This window comes from Rhamphochromis longiceps, linkage group LG2 (assembly GCF_057381845.1).
Source record: "Rhamphochromis longiceps isolate RC_006_pf linkage group LG2, R_longiceps_female_GT1.1, whole genome shotgun sequence".
NCBI lineage: Eukaryota > Metazoa > Chordata > Actinopteri > Cichliformes > Cichlidae > Rhamphochromis > Rhamphochromis longiceps.
Window position 1 is genome coordinate 17,519,940 of NC_140558.1, and position 17,098 is coordinate 17,537,037.

General features: G+C 40.4%; 1 pseudogene; it reads left to right on the plus strand.

Annotated features, from left to right (window-relative positions):
* Window positions 1-3,054: 3,054 nt before the first annotated feature.
* LOC146677123 (histone H1-like) lies at window positions 3,055-8,395 on the plus strand (annotated as a pseudogene).
* Window positions 8,396-17,098: the final 8,703 nt, after the last annotated feature.

A 17,098-nucleotide genomic window follows, 5' to 3' on the forward strand; every position in this document is an offset into this window, starting at 1 on the left:
CCCATTCAAATGCATGTAACAGTGAGAAACGCACTGTCTTGGCGAAAGAAAGCGTTTTTGTACAACTTCATATAAATAGCTGTAACTTTTGATAGAAGACTCAGACAAATATGTTTATGGCTTTATCTTATAGAACTCAAGGTCTCCGTGCTGGGAAAACAGGTTTTGCAGCTGTTAGATTTGTATTGTTGATTGTCATTTATGCTTAGAAATATTTACTTATATATGCTTAGAGTTTTGTAATTAGTTGTAGATTGGTAGAGGTTTTGATCCTTGATAGTCTGCAAACTTTGTGTGTATTAGACAGCACTTTGGGAGCATGAGAGGTCATACCGTGTCTTATTGTTTTATGGTAGGATTAACGTAGCTACGTCTGTTCTAGTCTAAGTGCTCTTTGTTTAGATGAACTGCAGGACTTCCTCACCGTGTTATCTAGGATGAACCATCTAGGGTGAGGGGGAGGCTACCCTCTTCCTGACCAAGGATGTTTAACCCTTTGATCAGCACACACACACACACACACACACACACACACACACACACACACACACACACACACACACACACACAGGCAAGGTACTCTTTGTTTGTATGTAGACGTCGTATGTTAATGAACCTATGCATATTCATGTAACCTCAATAAAAGGGCAGTGTTACAGGAGGACGGACGAGACCAACTGGAGTCAAGCGGTTGTCCGGTTCTCTCCCGTGCACGAGTAACATGAAGAACTTTGCCTATTTGTGTCTTGCTTAGCAGTGTAATTATATTGTCTTAACGTTCCAGCGAATAGGTTTATGCTACAAACCTAACATTAATTGGTCCTTCGATGCCGGAGCCCTGGAATCGCATTCACCGAGGGGAGGAGAGGCACGCTGAAAGCCTGACGTCAGCCGGGAAGTTCCTGTGGATTCGCGGTCTGTCTTTTCTCCTCGATGAATGACGGTCGGCGGGATTCGGGCTGATATTACACTCTAAGCAACGCCAAGTAAGTTTAAAGAGGCCGACTCTATAACCGTGTCGTTGTGCAGTCTCCGCCACTGTGTGAGGCGTTGAGAAGAGGCCGACTCTATAACCGTGTCGTTGTGCAGTCTCCGCCACTGTGTGAGGCGTTGAGAAGAGGCCGACTCTATAACCGTGTCGTTGTGCAGTCTCCGCCACTGTGTGAGGCGTTGAGAAGTTCGCTACTTTGTGTAGCGATACCCGGGTTCCTTGCTACTTTGTGGAGCAAGAGGTTCCTCGCTACTTTGTGTGGCTAGAGGTGAGTTCTCCGCCGCTTTGTGGGGCGTTGAGAAGTTCCGCGGGGTCCAGATTGTGCTGGACGATAGGCCTATTTTGTGTTGTTTTTGTCGTCGTCGTCGTCGTCGTTGTTGTTGTTGTGTGAGTGTGTGCGGAGCAGAACATGTGGTCTGTGACACCGACTGTTGTTGTTATCATGGGTTTCTAAGCAACCAAGAGTGAGTCGGAGGGAGACAGACGTTTGTGCTGGACTTTGCTCCTGGCAGCACAAAGTATTTATGTAAAAAAGAGAGAGAGCGACGGCTCCACAGCTGCGCGGGTTCACGCGAGCGCGGTCACGCGGGTTTCACGCGGACCTGAGCCGTGCGGTTAATCGCAGGCTTAAAAATGGAAGAGATTAAAATGTTAGAAGTTTTCAGAAAACACACCAGCCTTGAAGAGCGTGTGGAGAAGGCCAGCCCACATCAGCAGCTATGCTCTGGTGGGTGGCTGTCCCCCCACCCCTTGCTGACACAAAACGTTAACTCTTCAGCCTGTGTGCCAGACCATAGACGTAATTGAGGTGGATAGTTGTTAAAAGTCATCTACATTACGCTTGTGATTGCTTAAATTCAGTACGATGACATGTGAGGTGAAGTGATATAGGTAAATATTTAAACTACTGAAGTGCATAGAGGCACTTGACCTGTGTGGAAGACTTTCGTCTTATTATGAGCCATTGTTGAGATATAGAGCACATCTGTGAAAACAACTAATATGCTCAACCCTGTATGAAACATCTAAAAGTACATGATGGAGAAGCTGAGTTGAATATGAAAGTGTAAGACTTTGCCGCTGTGGGCAGAGCAACTACTGTGTGATGTTGCGTTGCAGTTTTTTTTTTTTTTTTCTTCTGAGCTGATGAGCAGGCTACACATTATCAGATCGAGAGCTGTCTGAGAACTACTCTAAGAGAGGGAAACAGCGCTATGATAACTGTGATAACTGGAGTGTGCAACGTTTCCATGAGCAGTTTTCTTGCATCTTGACTTGTGTGTAGAGTGTTCATAACATCAGCATCATGTTTTTGATTATTTGTTTGTTGGGTTGAAAAATAGTTAAATAAACTGGTGATCATATTTACGGATCACCATGGCACATATCATCAGCCATGTGATTTATTTTTGCAGATGACAAAGTGAGTGTGAATGTGTCTGACATCACAGTGTTTTTGTGCACTGTGCAAGAGTAATTGCCTTTGATTGTGAGTGACAGCGGTGATTTTGCAGGTCACCAGCTATTGTAAATAAAAAAATAAAAAAAAAGAGTGAATAAGAGGGAGAATTTATATTGTAGAAAAAAATAATCATAGGAAAAAGGTTTTGTGTTGATCAACCAAAAAAAAAAAAAAAAAAACAACTATAATTTCATTTTCTGCTTTTAAGAAAGGACCGTTCACAAAAACACAGAGCGAGAGAGAGAGAGAGATATGTGTTGATTAAGCAGTGATGATAATAATGAAATGTCTTAGTTGTCACTTTCAGGTGAAAAGCAGACCTGAATCAATTTTCCACATGCAGCGGTCGGAAGAAAGTTATAGTTTAACATCATTGGAAACATGCAGGCCAAGTTTCTGGCTGACTTATTTACAGTGCCATGTGTTTCTCAACCTCACAAGCGAGCTCACTCCTCCCTGAAGATAAGGAATGCAGCTCCATGATAAAGAGACAGCAGCAAGTCCTGAGCACAAAAAGTCCCAGCAAAGCAGCAGCAATGTGGATAAACAGCAGCAGAAGAAAGCAAACCCATCTTCCTGTCTGATTGGATGACTTCCACGGAGGGGCGAGCAAGATGGCGGTGGCAGCATGTTGAAATGCTCAAAAAGGACTGAGTGACTCGGGCAAGCCACATGCAGCTAGCATGCTGGCTAGCGACATGAAAGAAATGGACCCTTCATGATGCGTTCAACGTGCCAGCGCTGTGGTGGGAAAGGCTCCATCATAAACACGCCCTGCGCCCTGCGCCGAGGTTCAGGCCAAGAAGAAGAAGACGATGACTTCCAAGCCCAAGAAGGTCAGCCTCAGCGTGGGCGAGCTGATTGTGAAAGCCGTGGCCGCTTCCAAGGAGCGCAACGGCCTGTCCGTGGCCGCCCTCAAGAAGGCTCTGGCTGCCGGAGGCTACGATGTGGACAAGAACAAGGCCCGTGTCAAGACCGCCATCAAGAGTCTGGTGGCGAAGGGCACTCTGGTGCAGACCAAGGGCACCGGGGCCTCCGGATCCTTCAAGATGAACAGGGTTACTGAGACCAAAGCTAAGACGCCCGCCGCGGCCAAAGCCAAGAAACCGGCAGCAGCTGCTGAGAAGTCGCCCAGGAAGGCAGCAGCAGCAGCACTTCAGCCACTAGCACGAAGTCAACCGCATCAGAGGACAATAGTGAGAGTGGCTGTGACTTCACTGTGCATGTGAAGAAAACGTTTGAGGAGAACTGAACAGTTGGAGTTTGACATTTGCCACCTGTGGAGTAAAATGGCAAGAAGAGACAGTGGGACACAGGACAAAGCTGAAGGAGAACTGCCGGCTGTTGGACTGTTGAAGTGGGAGAGGACAACAGAGTGAGAAGACTAGGTGAGAACACATAGGAATTATTTAATGTGGGAAATCAAAATTTGGGTTAGCAAACCTGGGGAAAAGAAAACTGACTGCTTAAGTTGGAAAATTGAGACGGAGTCTGAAACATTGCGAAAATAGAAACATATACAAAATCACACACACACAAGCAGAACATGCATTAACCCTACTAACAATTCCAAACACAAAATGACTCATGAAGACTCATAGCACATTAGTTAAGAAATGATTAAATAATAGCAGAGAAGTGTGTAGGAAAGGCAGCTTTAAGAACATGCTCTGCTGGAGATGCAGCTCCACAGACATGCATTAGACCTGCCTAATAACACAAACACATGTAATGAAAATTAGCTTGTTATCTTTCATCAGTGTTAAAATAGTGTCAATTTAGCAGACACTTGTTATCAAATGCTGAATTTATCCTAAAGAAAAAAAATTGACTCTCCAAGTTGCAGGACAACAATTTAACTTTTGTGAGAAAAAAGATCCTGGTTTGACCAACCAGTGATCAGACAATAAATTTAGTTGTTAAAATGGTAAATTGGGAGAAGCTTCCTGCTTGATTGAGGCAGCACATGTAATTTACTGTATGAGGGAAATTGTCTTTTGTGATACTATTTTGAACATGCTTTTCTGTCGTCCTGTCAACTTGGTGGGTTAATAGCTGATATGCAAATTAGTTGATTGGTTTTAGATTAATGAAAGGTGACTGAATTCTAGTATGAGTGAATGAGATGTGTTGGAGTTGTTGTGTGTTGAGTAGAGACTCTAAAACACTGAGTTTCCTGCTTTGATGTGCGAGTGAATCCTGTATTTAGATACACAACTCTGAATACGTCAGAACAGACTGTTTTGTGAAGTGCATGACAGCATGTCACATGTTTTATGATGAAGGGAAAAGGAAAATTGAATAGAATAGATCTGTGGCCTAAATGAGTGAAGAGCACAGACCTGGTAATTAAACTCATAGCTAATAAGACATTAGGATTATGTTGTGTGTTGTGCAGCTGATGGTTGATTTGGAGTGAATCTAGCTGATGATTTTTCTTTTGTTGTGAAGTTGAGCCTGCCGATTAGTATGATGGTATGATGAACCATGCTAATGGTATGATTTACCCTCCTGAGATGAGGAGCTTGTGTCATGACTTAACAAGGCCTTTTTATTTTGATACTTTCACAGTGCACTGAAAGTTTTGTTTGATAATCTCTGTTCTTTAAGCAGATCTGCACGTCGGGAATTAAAAGCGCTACACGTCGTCGAGAAAATTGTGCCAAGTGAGTTCTCCACATTTAAATGGACTCTGGAGAAAGCCACTTATTTGGGACAATTATTAAATGACAGTCCCAGTCCAAAAGGATTCAGCGATGTAATCCAAACTAAAGTTCTTCTTTTTCTTTTTGAAATGACGTCATTTTGCTGAGAGTGGAAACTAAATGCGACGATAGGTTCCACTATCAGCAAAGAAAGAAAGAATGAATGCATGAATGAGTGAGTGAAAGGAAAACAAACTGACTGACTGGTAAAAGCTGACAAAAGCTGACAAGACTTTACTGATGTAACACGACTGTGTGAAGTTGACCCCCGCCTGGCAGGGGTGCAGATGAGTCTGTGTGTGCTTCCCTTTACAGGAGCAGAAAGATGACAGCAACACTCGAGGTTGCGTGATGATTTAACATTTTAAATGCCATTTTCTGTGTCTGTGAATTTACTATGTGTGCGTCATTCACTAGCTTGTGTGCTCACAGAGATATCTGTGACAAAGTATGCATACGCCTGCGCAAGCGCTAACATTTGCATTTTCGTTTTTACAGCATTATGGTTCTTCATGTGTTTGATCATGTGATTTATAGGAATACTGGCTAATGTTTCTCTACTACGAGATTTCTGGGTTTATGTGTGAAGAAAACTGTAGTTACAGGCATATGTTGATGGAGAAATTAATATAGTTTGAGACATACTGTGATGAGACCAGTGTTACTGTTTCCACAGCGAGTGTTAACTTAATGGTGTTTTATGGCACCTCTAGAATCCGTTGACCTGTGTCTGACCTCCGTCTGACCACAGTCAATGTGTATTGCTAATGTTTGTTTCTTTGAGAATGCTGTGGTAGATTCAGCTGAAGCGGACAAGTGACATGGGTAAAACAAATAAGAAATTACGGTATTTATGGAATAGTTTATTATGGGCTCATTTGCTGGCCACTTTTGAACCCATAATAATAATATATGAGTGGAGTGACTTTGCTTAAGAGAAGTCACTGATTACATTAATGTTAACAGAGTACATGGGATAATCCATGTCTGAGGTGAATTAGGGTAATAGTTGTAGTTACTGATTTGAGAAAACCTGCACATGACACTTGTCTTGCTGATGTTGAATGCTTATTACTCTTATGATACAATTGTTTACAGGTATGAAGTTTGATTTCACTTCCAGATTTTGCTTTCCAGGCCGTGATGGTGTGTATGCAGGCTCCTGGGAGAGCCAGGTGTTAAGCAAACTTAATATGCAACACACGCTAACATCTTTTATTGCAGGGTTACGGAGCTACTCCAGAGGAGATGCCCTGATGTTGCCTGGGACATGATCTAGCTAATCTTTTTCTTTAAGACAGGGATCCAGGTTTGGTGAGTTGACGCATGGGAATGTCCATGCGTCAAGAGGTGGAGTGCAAGGATTAACATTAAACAATGTTTACTATTATTGTTGCAGTGATTTGTGTGATTAGCCGTTTTATTTACAAATATTAAACCTATGCAAGTGGTGCATCCATGTTCAGATGAGGCTTTGATGGCCTATAAGTGAAGTTCACTGAACTAAAGAATGTGGTTTGATGATTGTTGACATGCTCTCCAAATAGAAGTTTTTCTTCTTAGCAAGGAAATACAGGTGCAGCAGTAATCTCCTGAGAAATCTTCAGAGGCCCAGTGAGAAGCGTGAACCATTCCAGGCATAGCCGACAGCCAGGCAGTGGTTGAGGTCAAAGGTCAAGCTGGTTGGGGCCCATCATGAGATCAGACCTTGGAGCCACAGCAAGGACCATGAAACTGCCTGCAAAATAGAGGAGAGGGTCGTCCACAAGATGGGAGCTGAGGCCAGGAGAGAGGCTTCAGGAGGATCAGAGATCATCTTCAGCACAGCAGACATCACACAGAGAGCTGTGCTACTGAGCTTCCAGGAGATTTTAAATAAAATGAAAGATTCAATATTGACGCTGAGGAAGACAACTAAGGTGTACGACGTGCTCTGCCTTAAACCTGCAGCAGCGTTGGAACATGAAAACTCGTGGGATGAGGGGAGCGTGCCAAGCTCCATCGACAGCGCAGAAGGAGTTCGGGGATGACATCATGATTCTATGAAAGCACAGGAACCAGAAGCTATGGTGGTGATGACAGCAGTTTCCTATGAACATCACCTAATGCTGTGCCACTATACTGTGCATACGATGACACTCTGAAGGCTGCTGGGATCATAACAGCAGTAAGACAACTGAACCCTGCACCCTTTCCACAGAGGTGTTTCTCTGCAGAGCGTGGACAATTAAGGAGTCATAAATATCCCCCTCACAAGACGAAGGTCTGAAGTCAGGTGATGGGGGCTGGTAAGAGGCCATAAAACTAGAGTGCTGAGAGGTCTGCAGCTTGGAAATAGCTGAGACCCATGTTGACGAACAACAAAACCAACTGGTATGTTTGAATGTCTATTCTACATACATTTGGACTCTGGTCCTATGGACAGTGATGGAAACAACTGGAAGAGACATTCATGACGCCCTGCAGAGCTTAAACCACTCTGCAGAGAGACATGTGATGTGCACACCCGGAGGAAGCACCACCAAGCTGAGATGTTTTTGAAAATGTTACTTTTTTAGTTTCACTATTAAATTAACAATTTCTTTGGTTGCTCGTAAGATGTAGTTTGCCATGAGATGAGCTCAATGAATGGGGTAACTGCTAATACATTTATTAAACTGTGTACCTTTTCAGTAATTTAGGGTGATTTGACATATGCTGAGTATAAAAAGGTTTGCATTGAAACTGTCAGACATGAGGTATTCATACCTGGGAACTTTTTAAGCATAAAGGTCAAAAAGGGGGGAAATGTTAGATTTGTATTGTTGATTGTCATTTATGCTTAGAAATATTTACTTATATATGCTTAGAGTTTTGTAATTAGTTGTAGATTGGTAGAGGTTTTGATCCTTGATAGTCTGCAAACTTTGTGTGTATTAGACAGCACTTTGGGAGCATGAGAGGTCATACCGTGTCTTATTGTTTTATGGTAGGATTAACGTAGCTACGTCTGTTCTAGTCTAAGTGCTCTTTGTTTAGATGAACTGCAGGACTTCCTCACCGTGTTATCTAGGATGAACCATCTAGGGTGAGGGGGAGGCTACCCTCTTCCTGACCAAGGATGTTTAACCCTTTGATCAGCAACACACACACACACACACACACACACACACACACACACACACACACACACACACACACACACACAGGCAAGGTACTCTTTGTTTGTATGTAGACGTCGTATGTTAATGAACCTATGCATATTCATGTAACCTCAATAAAAGGGCAGTGTTACAGGAGGACGGACGAGACCAACTGGAGTCAAGCGGTTGTCCGGTTCTCTCCCGTGCACGAGTAACATGAAGAACTTTGCCTATTTGTGTCTTGCTTAGCAGTGTAATTATATTGTCTTAACGTTCCAGCGAATAGGTTTATGCTACAAACCTAACAGCAGCTGTTTGAGCTAAGATTTCCAAGTTATTCACATAATGAAAACCTATACTTTGTTTCGGTCGAGTTCCCCATTCAAATGCATGTAACAGTGAGAAATGCACTGTCTTGGCGAAAGAAAGCGTTTTTGTACAACTTCATATAAATAGCTGTAACTTTTGATAGAAGACTCGGATACACATGTTTATGGCTTTATCTTATAGAACTCAAGGTTCCCGTGCTGGGAAAACAGGTTTTGCAGCTGTTTGAGCTAAGATTTCCAAGTTATTCACATAATGAAAACTTATACTTTGTTTCGGTCGAGTTCCCATGTTTATGGCTTTATCTTATAGAACTCAAGGTTCCCGTGCTGGGAAAACAGGTTTTGCAGCTGTTTGAGCTAAGATTTCCAAGTTATTCACATAATGAAAACCTATACTTTGTTTCGGTGGAGTTCCCCATTCAAATGCATGTAACAGTGAGAAACGCACTGTCTTGGCGAAAGAAAGAGTTTTTGTACAACTTCATATAAATAGCTGTAACTTTTGATAGAAGACTCGGATACACATGTTTATGGCTTTATCTTATAGAACTCAAGGTTCCCGTGCTGGGCAAACAGGTTTTGCAGCTTTTTGAGCTAAGATTTCCAAGTTATTCACATAATGAAAACCTATACTTTGTTTCGGTCGAGTTCCCCATTCAAATGCATGTAACAGTGAGAAACGCACTGTCTTGGCGAAAGAAAGCGTTTTTGTACAACTTCATATAAATAGCTGTAACTTTTGATAGAAGACTCGGATACACATGTTTATGGCTTTATCTTATAGAACTCAAGGTTCCCGTGCTGGGAAAACAGGTTTTGCAGCTGTTTGAGCTAAGATTTCCAAGTTATTCACATAATGAAAACCTATACTTTGTTTCGGTCGAGTTCCCCATTCAAATGCATGTAACAGTGAGAAACGCACTGTCTTGGCGAAAGAAAGCGTTTTTGTACAACTTCATATAAATAGCTGTAACTTTTGATAGAAGACTCGGATACACATGTTTATGGCTTTATCTTATAGAACTCAAGGTTCCCGTGCTGGGAAAACAGGTTTTGCAGCTGTTTGAGCTAAGATTTCCAAGTTATTCACATAATGAAAACTTATACTTTGTTTCGGTGGAGTTCCCCATTCAAATGCATGTAACAGTGAGAAACGCACTGTCTTGGCGAAAGAAAGAGTTTTTGTACAACTTCATATAAATAGCTGTAACTTTTGATAGAAGACTCGGATACACATGTTTATGGCTTTATCTTATAGAACTCAAGGTTCCCGTGCTGGGCAAACAGGTTTTGCAGCTTTTTGAGCTAAGATTTCCAAGTTATTCACATAATGAAAACCTATACTTTGTTTCGGTCGAGTTCCCCATTCAAATGCATGTAACAGAAAATGCATGTAACAGTGAGAAACGCACTGTCTTGGCGAAAGAAAGCGTTTTTGTACAACTTCATATAAATAGCTGTAACTTTTGATAGAAGACTCGGATACACATGTTTATGGCTTTATCTTATAGAACTCAAGGTTCCCGTGCTGGGCAAACAGGTTTTGCAGCTGTTTGAGCTAAGATTTCCAAGTTATTCACATAATGAAAACTTATACTTTGTTTCGGTCGAGTTCCCCATTCAAATGCATGTAACAGTGAGAAACGCACTGTCTTGGCGAAAGAAAGCGTTTTTGTACAACTTCATATAAATAGCTGTAACTTTTGATAGAAGACTCAGACAAATATGTTTATGGCTTTATCTTATAGAACTCAAGGTCTCCGTGCTGGGAAAACAGGTTTTGCAGCTGTTTGAGCTAAGATTTCCAAGTTATTCACATAATGAAAACCTATACTTTGTTTCGGTCGAGTTCCCCATTCAAATGCATGTAACAGTGAGAAATGCACTGTCTTGGCGAAAGAAAGCGTTTTTGTACAACTTCATATAAATAGCTGTAACTTTTGATAGAAGACTCGGATACACATGTTTATGGCTTTATCTTATAGAACTCAAGGTTCCCGTGCTGGGAAAACAGGTTTTGCAGCTGTTTGAGCTAAGATTTCCAAGTTATTCACATAATGAAAACCTATACTTTGTTTCGGTCGAGTTCCCCATTCAAATGCATGTAACAGTGAGAAATGCACTGTCTTGGCGAAAGAAAGCGTTTTTGTACAACTTCATATAAATAGCTGTAACTTTTGATAGAAGACTCGGATACACATGTTTATGGCTTTATCTTATAGAACTCAAGGTTCCCGTGCTGGGAAAACAGGTTTTGCAGCTGTTTGAGCTAAGATTTCCAAGTTATTCACATAATGAAAACCTATACTTTGTTTCGGTCGAGTTCCCCATTCAAATGCATGTAACAGTGAGAAACGCACTGTCTTGGCGAAAGAAAGCGTTTTTGTACAACTTCATATAAATAGCTGTAACTTTTGATAGAAGACTCGGATACACATGTTTATGGCTTTATCTTATAGAACTCAAGGTCTCCGTGCTGGGAAAACAGGTTTTGCAGCTGTTTGAGCTAAGATTTCCAAGTTATTCACATAATGAAAACTTATACTTTGTTTCGGTCGAGTTCCCATGTTTATGGCTTTATCTTATAGAACTCAAGGTTCCCGTGCTGGGAAAACAGGTTTTGCAGCTGTTTGAGCTAAGATTTCCAAGTTATTCACATAATGAAAACTTATACTTTGTTTTGGTGGAGTTCCCATGTTTATGGCTTTATCTTATAGAACTCAAGGTTCCCGTGCTGGGAAAACAGGTTTTGCAGCTGTTTGAGCTAAGATTTCCAAGTTATTCACATAATGAAAACCTATACTTTGTTTCGGTCGAGTTCCCCATTCAAATGCATGTAACAGTGAGAAACGCACTGTCTTGGCGAAAGAAAGCGTTTTTGTACAACTTCATATAAATAGCTGTAACTTTTGATAGAAGACTCAGACAAACATGTTTATGGCTTTATCTTATAGAACTCAAGGTCCCCGTGCTGGGAAAACAGGTTTTGCAGCTGTTTGAGCTAAGATTTCCAAGTTATTCACATAATGAAAACTTATACTTTGTTTCGGTCGAGTTCCCCATTCAAATGCATGTAACAGTGAGAAACGCACTGTCTTGGCGAAAGAAAGCTATTTTGTACAACTTCATATGAATAGCTGTAACTTTTGATAGAAGACTCGGATACACATGTTTATGGCCTTATCTTATAGAACTCAAGGTCTCCGTGCTGGGAAAACAGGTTTTGCAGCTGTTTGAGCTAAGATTTCCAAGTTATTCACATAATGAAAACTTATACTTTGTTTCGGTGGAGTTCCCCATTCAAATGCATGTAACAGTGAGAAACACACTGTCTTGGCGAAAGAAAGCGTTTTTGTACAACTTCATATAAATAGCTGTAACTTTTGATAGAAGACTCGGATACACATGTTTATGGCTTTATCTTATAGAACTCAAGGTCCCCGTGCTGGGAAAACAGGTTTTGCAGCTATTTGAGCTAAGATTTCCAAGTTATTCACATAATGAAAACTTATACTTTGTTTCGGTCGAGTTCCCCATTCAAATGCATGTAACAGTGAGAAACGCACTGTCTTGGCGAAAGAAAGCGTTTTTGTACAACTTCATATAAATAGCTGTAACTTTTGATAGAAGACTCGGATACACATGTTTATGGCTTTATCTTATAGAACTCAAGGTTCCCGTGCTGGGCAAACAGGTTTTGCAGCTGTTTGAGCTAAGATTTCCAAGTTATTCACATAATGAAAACTTATACTTTGTTTCGGTCGAGTTCCCATGTTTATGGCTTTATCTTATAGAACTCAAGGTTCCCGTGCTGGGAAAACAGGTTTTGCAGCTGTTTGAGCTAAGATTTCCAAGTTATTCACATAATGAAAACTTATACTTTGTTTCGGTGGAGTTCCCCATTCAAATGCATGTAACAGTGAGAAACGCACTGTCTTGGCGAAAGAAAGAGTTTTTGTACAACTTCATATGAATAGCTGTAACTTTTGATAGAAGACTCGGATACACATGTTTATGGCTTTATCTTATAGAACTCAAGGTTCCCGTGCTGGGAAAACAGGTTTTGCAGCTGTTTGAGCTAAGATTTCCAAGTTATTCACATAATGAAAACTTATACTTTGTTTCGGTCGAGTTCCCCATTCAAATGCATGTAACAGTGAGAAACGCACTGTCTTGGCGAAAGAAAGCGTTTTTGTACAACTTCATATAAATAGCTGTAACTTTTGATAGAAGACTCGGATACACATGTTTATGGCTTTATCTTATAGAACTCAAGGTCCCCGTGCTGGGAAAACAGGTTTTGCAGCTGTTTGAGCTAAGATTTCCAAGTTATTCACATAATGAAAACTTATACTTTGTTTCGGTGGAGTTCCCCATTCAAATGCATGTAACAGTGAGAAACGCACTGTCTTGGCGAAAGAAAGAGTTTTTGTACAACTTCATATAAATAGCTGTAACTTTTGATAGAAGACTCGGATACACATGTTTATGGCTTTATCTTATAGAACTCAAGGTTCCCGTGCTGGGCAAACAGGTTTTGCAGCTTTTTGAGCTAAGATTTCCAAGTTATTCACATAATGAAAACCTATACTTTGTTTCGGTCGAGTTCCCCATTCAAATGCATGTAACAGTGAGAAACGCACTGTCTTGGCGAAAGAAAGCGTTTTTGTACAACTTCATATAAATAGCTGTAACTTTTGATAGAAGACTCAGACAAATATGTTTATGGCTTTATCTTATAGAACTCAAGGTCTCCGTGCTGGGAAAACAGGTTTTGCAGCTGTTTGAGCTAAGATTTCCAAGTTATTCACATAATGAAAACCTATACTTTGTTTCGGTCGGGTTCCCCATTCAAATGCATGTAACAGTGAGAAACGCACTGTCTTGGCGAAAGAAAGAGTTTTTGTACAACTTCATATGAATAGCTGTAACTTTTGATAGAAGACTCGGATACACATGTTTATGGCTTTATCTTATAGAACTCAAGGTTCCCGTGCTGGGAAAACAGGTTTTGCAGCTGTTTGAGCTAAGATTTCCAAGTTATTCACATAATGAAAACCTATACTTTGTTTCGGTCGAGTTCCCCATTCAAATGCATGTAACAGTGAGAAATGCACTGTCTTGGCGAAAGAAAGCGTTTTTGTACAACTTCATATAAATAGCTGTAACTTTTGATAGAAGACTCGGATACACATGTTTATGGCTTTATCTTATAGAACTCAAGGTTCCCGTGCTGGGAAAACAGGTTTTGCAGCTGTTTGAGCTAAGATTTCCAAGTTATTCACATAATGAAAACCTATACTTTGTTTCGGTCGAGTTCCCCATTCAAATGCATGTAACAGTGAGAAACGCACTGTCTTGGCGAAAGAAAGCGTTTTTGTACAACTTCATATAAATAGCTGTAACTTTTGATAGAAGACTCGGATACACATGTTTATGGCTTTATCTTATAGAACTCAAGGTTCCCGTGCTGGGAAAACAGGTTTTGCAGCTGTTTGAGCTAAGATTTCCAAGTTATTCACATAATGAAAACTTATACTTTGTTTCGGTCGAGTTCCCATGTTTATGGCTTTATCTTATAGAACTCAAGGTTCCCGTGCTGGGAAAACAGGTTTTGCAGCTGTTTGAGCTAAGATTTCCAAGTTATTCACATAATGAAAACTTATACTTTGTTTCGGTCGAGTTCCCCATTCAAATGCATGTAACAGTGAGAAACGCACTGTCTTGGCGAAAGAAAGAGTTTTTGTACAACTTCATATGAATAGCTGTAACTTTTGATAGAAGACTCGGATACACATGTTTATGGCTTTATCTTATAGAACTCAAGGTTCCCGTGCTGGGAAAACAGGTTTTGCAGCTGTTTGAGCTAAGATTTCCAAGTTATTCACATAATGAAAACTTATACTTTGTTTCGGTCGAGTTCCCCATTCAAATGCATGTAACAGTGAGAAACGCACTGTCTTGGCGAAAGAAAGCGTTTTTGTACAACTTCATATAAATAGCTGTAACTTTTGATAGAAGACTCGGATACACATGTTTATGGCTTTATCTTATAGAACTCAAGGTTCCCGTGCTGGGAAAACAGGTTTTGCAGCTGTTTGAGCTAAGATTTCCAAGTTATTCACATAATGAAAACTTATACTTTGTTTCGGTGCAGTTCCCCATTCAAATGCATGTAACAGTGAGAAACGCACTGTCTTGGCGAAAGAAAGAGTTTTTGTACAACTTCATATGAATAGCTGTAACTTTTGATAGAAGACTCAGACAAACATGTTTATGGCTTTATCTTATAGAACTCAAGGTCTCCGTGCTGGGCAAACAGGTTTTGCAGCTGTTTGAGCTAAGATTTCCAAGTTATTCACATAATGAAAACCTATACTTTGTTTCGGTCGAGTTCCCCATTCAAATGCATGTAACAGTGAGAAACGCACTGTCTTGGCGAAAGAAAGCGTTTTTGTACAACTTCATATAAATAGCTGTAACTTTTGATAGAAGACTCGGATACACATGTTTATGGCTTTATCTTATAGAACTCAAGGTTCCCGTGCTGGGCAAACAGGTTTTGCAGCTGTTTGAGCTAAGATTTCCAAGTTATTCACATAATGAAAACCTATACTTTGTTTCGGTCGAGTTCCCCATTCAAATGCATGTAACAGTGAGAAACGCACTGTCTTGGCGAAAGAAAGCGTTTTTGTACAACTTCATATAAATAGCTGTAACTTTTGATAGAAGACTCAGACAAATATGTTTATGGCTTTATCTTATAGAACTCAAGGTCTCCGTGCTGGGAAAACAGGTTTTGCAGCTGTTTGAGCTAAGATTTCCAAGTTATTCACATAATGAAAACTTATACTTTGTTTCGGTCGAGTTCCCTATTCAAATGCATGTAACAGTGAGAAACGCACTGTCTTGGCGAAAGAAAGCTATTTTGTACAACTTCATATGAATAGCTGTAACTTTTGATAGAAGACTCGGATACACATGTTTATGGCCTTATCTTATAGAACTCAAGGTCTCCGTGCTGGGAAAACAGGTTTTGCAGCTGTTTGAGCTAAGATTTCCAAGTTATTCACATAATGAAAACCTATACTTTGTTTCGGTCGAGTTCCCCATTCAAATGCATGTAACAGTGAGAAACGCACTGTCTTGGCGAAAGAAAGCGTTTTTGTACAACTTCATATAAATAGCTGTAACTTTTGATAGAAGACTTGGATACACATGTTTATGGCTTTATCTTATAGAACTCAAGGTCTCCGTGCTGGGAAAACAGGTTTTGCAGCTGTTTGAGCTAAGATTTCCAAGTTATTCACATAATGAAAACTTATACTTTGTTTCGGTCGAGTTCCCCATTCAAATGCATGTAACAGTGAGAAACGCACTGTCTTGGCGAAAGAAAGCTATTTTGTACAACTTCATATGAATAGCTGTAACTTTTGATAGAAGACTCGGATACACATGTTTATGGCCTTATCTTATAGAACTCAAGGTCTCCGTGCTGGGAAAACAGGTTTTGCAGCTGTTTGAGCTAAGATTTCCAAGTTATTCACATAATGAAAACTTATACTTTGTTTCGGTGGAGTTCCCCATTCAAATGCATGTAACAGTGAGAAACGCACTGTCTTGGCGAAAGAAAGCGTTTTTGTACAACTTCATATAAATAGCTGTAACTTTTGATAGAAGACTCGGATACACATGTTTATGGCTTTATCTTATAGAACTCAAGGTCTCCGTGCTGGGAAAACAGGTTTTGCAGCTGTTTGAGCTAAGATTTCCAAGTTATTCACATAATGAAAACTTATACTTTGTTTCGGTCGAGTTCCCATGTTTATGGCTTTATCTTATAGAACTCAAGGTTCCCGTGCTGGGAAAAAAGGTTTTGCAGCTGTTTGAGCTAAGATTTCCAAGTTATTCACATAATGAAAACTTATACTTTGTTTCGGTGGAGTTCCCCATTCAAATGAATGTAACAGTGAGAAACGCACTGTCTTGGCGAAAGAAAGAGTTTTTGTACAACTTCATATGACTAGCTGTAACTTTTGATAGAAGACTCGGATACACATGTTTATGGCTTTATCTTATAGAACTCAAGGTTCCCGTGCTGGGCAAACAGGTTTTGCAGCTGTTTGAGCTAAGATTTCCAAGTTATTCACATAATGAAAACCTATACTTTGTTTCGGTCGAGTTCCCCATTCAAATGCATGTAACAGTGAGAAACGCACTGTCTTGGCGAAAGAAAGCGTTTTTGTACAACTTCATATAAATAGCTGTAACTTTTGATAGAAGACTCAGACAAATATGTTTATGGCTTTATCTTATAGAACTCAAGGTCTCCGTGCTGGGAAAACAGGTTTTGCAGCTGTTTGAGCTAAGATTTCCAAGTTATTCACATAATGAAAACTTATACTTTGTTTCGGTCGGGTTCCCCATTCAAATGCATGTAACAGTGAGAAACGCACTGTCTTGGCGAAAGAAAGCGTTTTTGTACAACT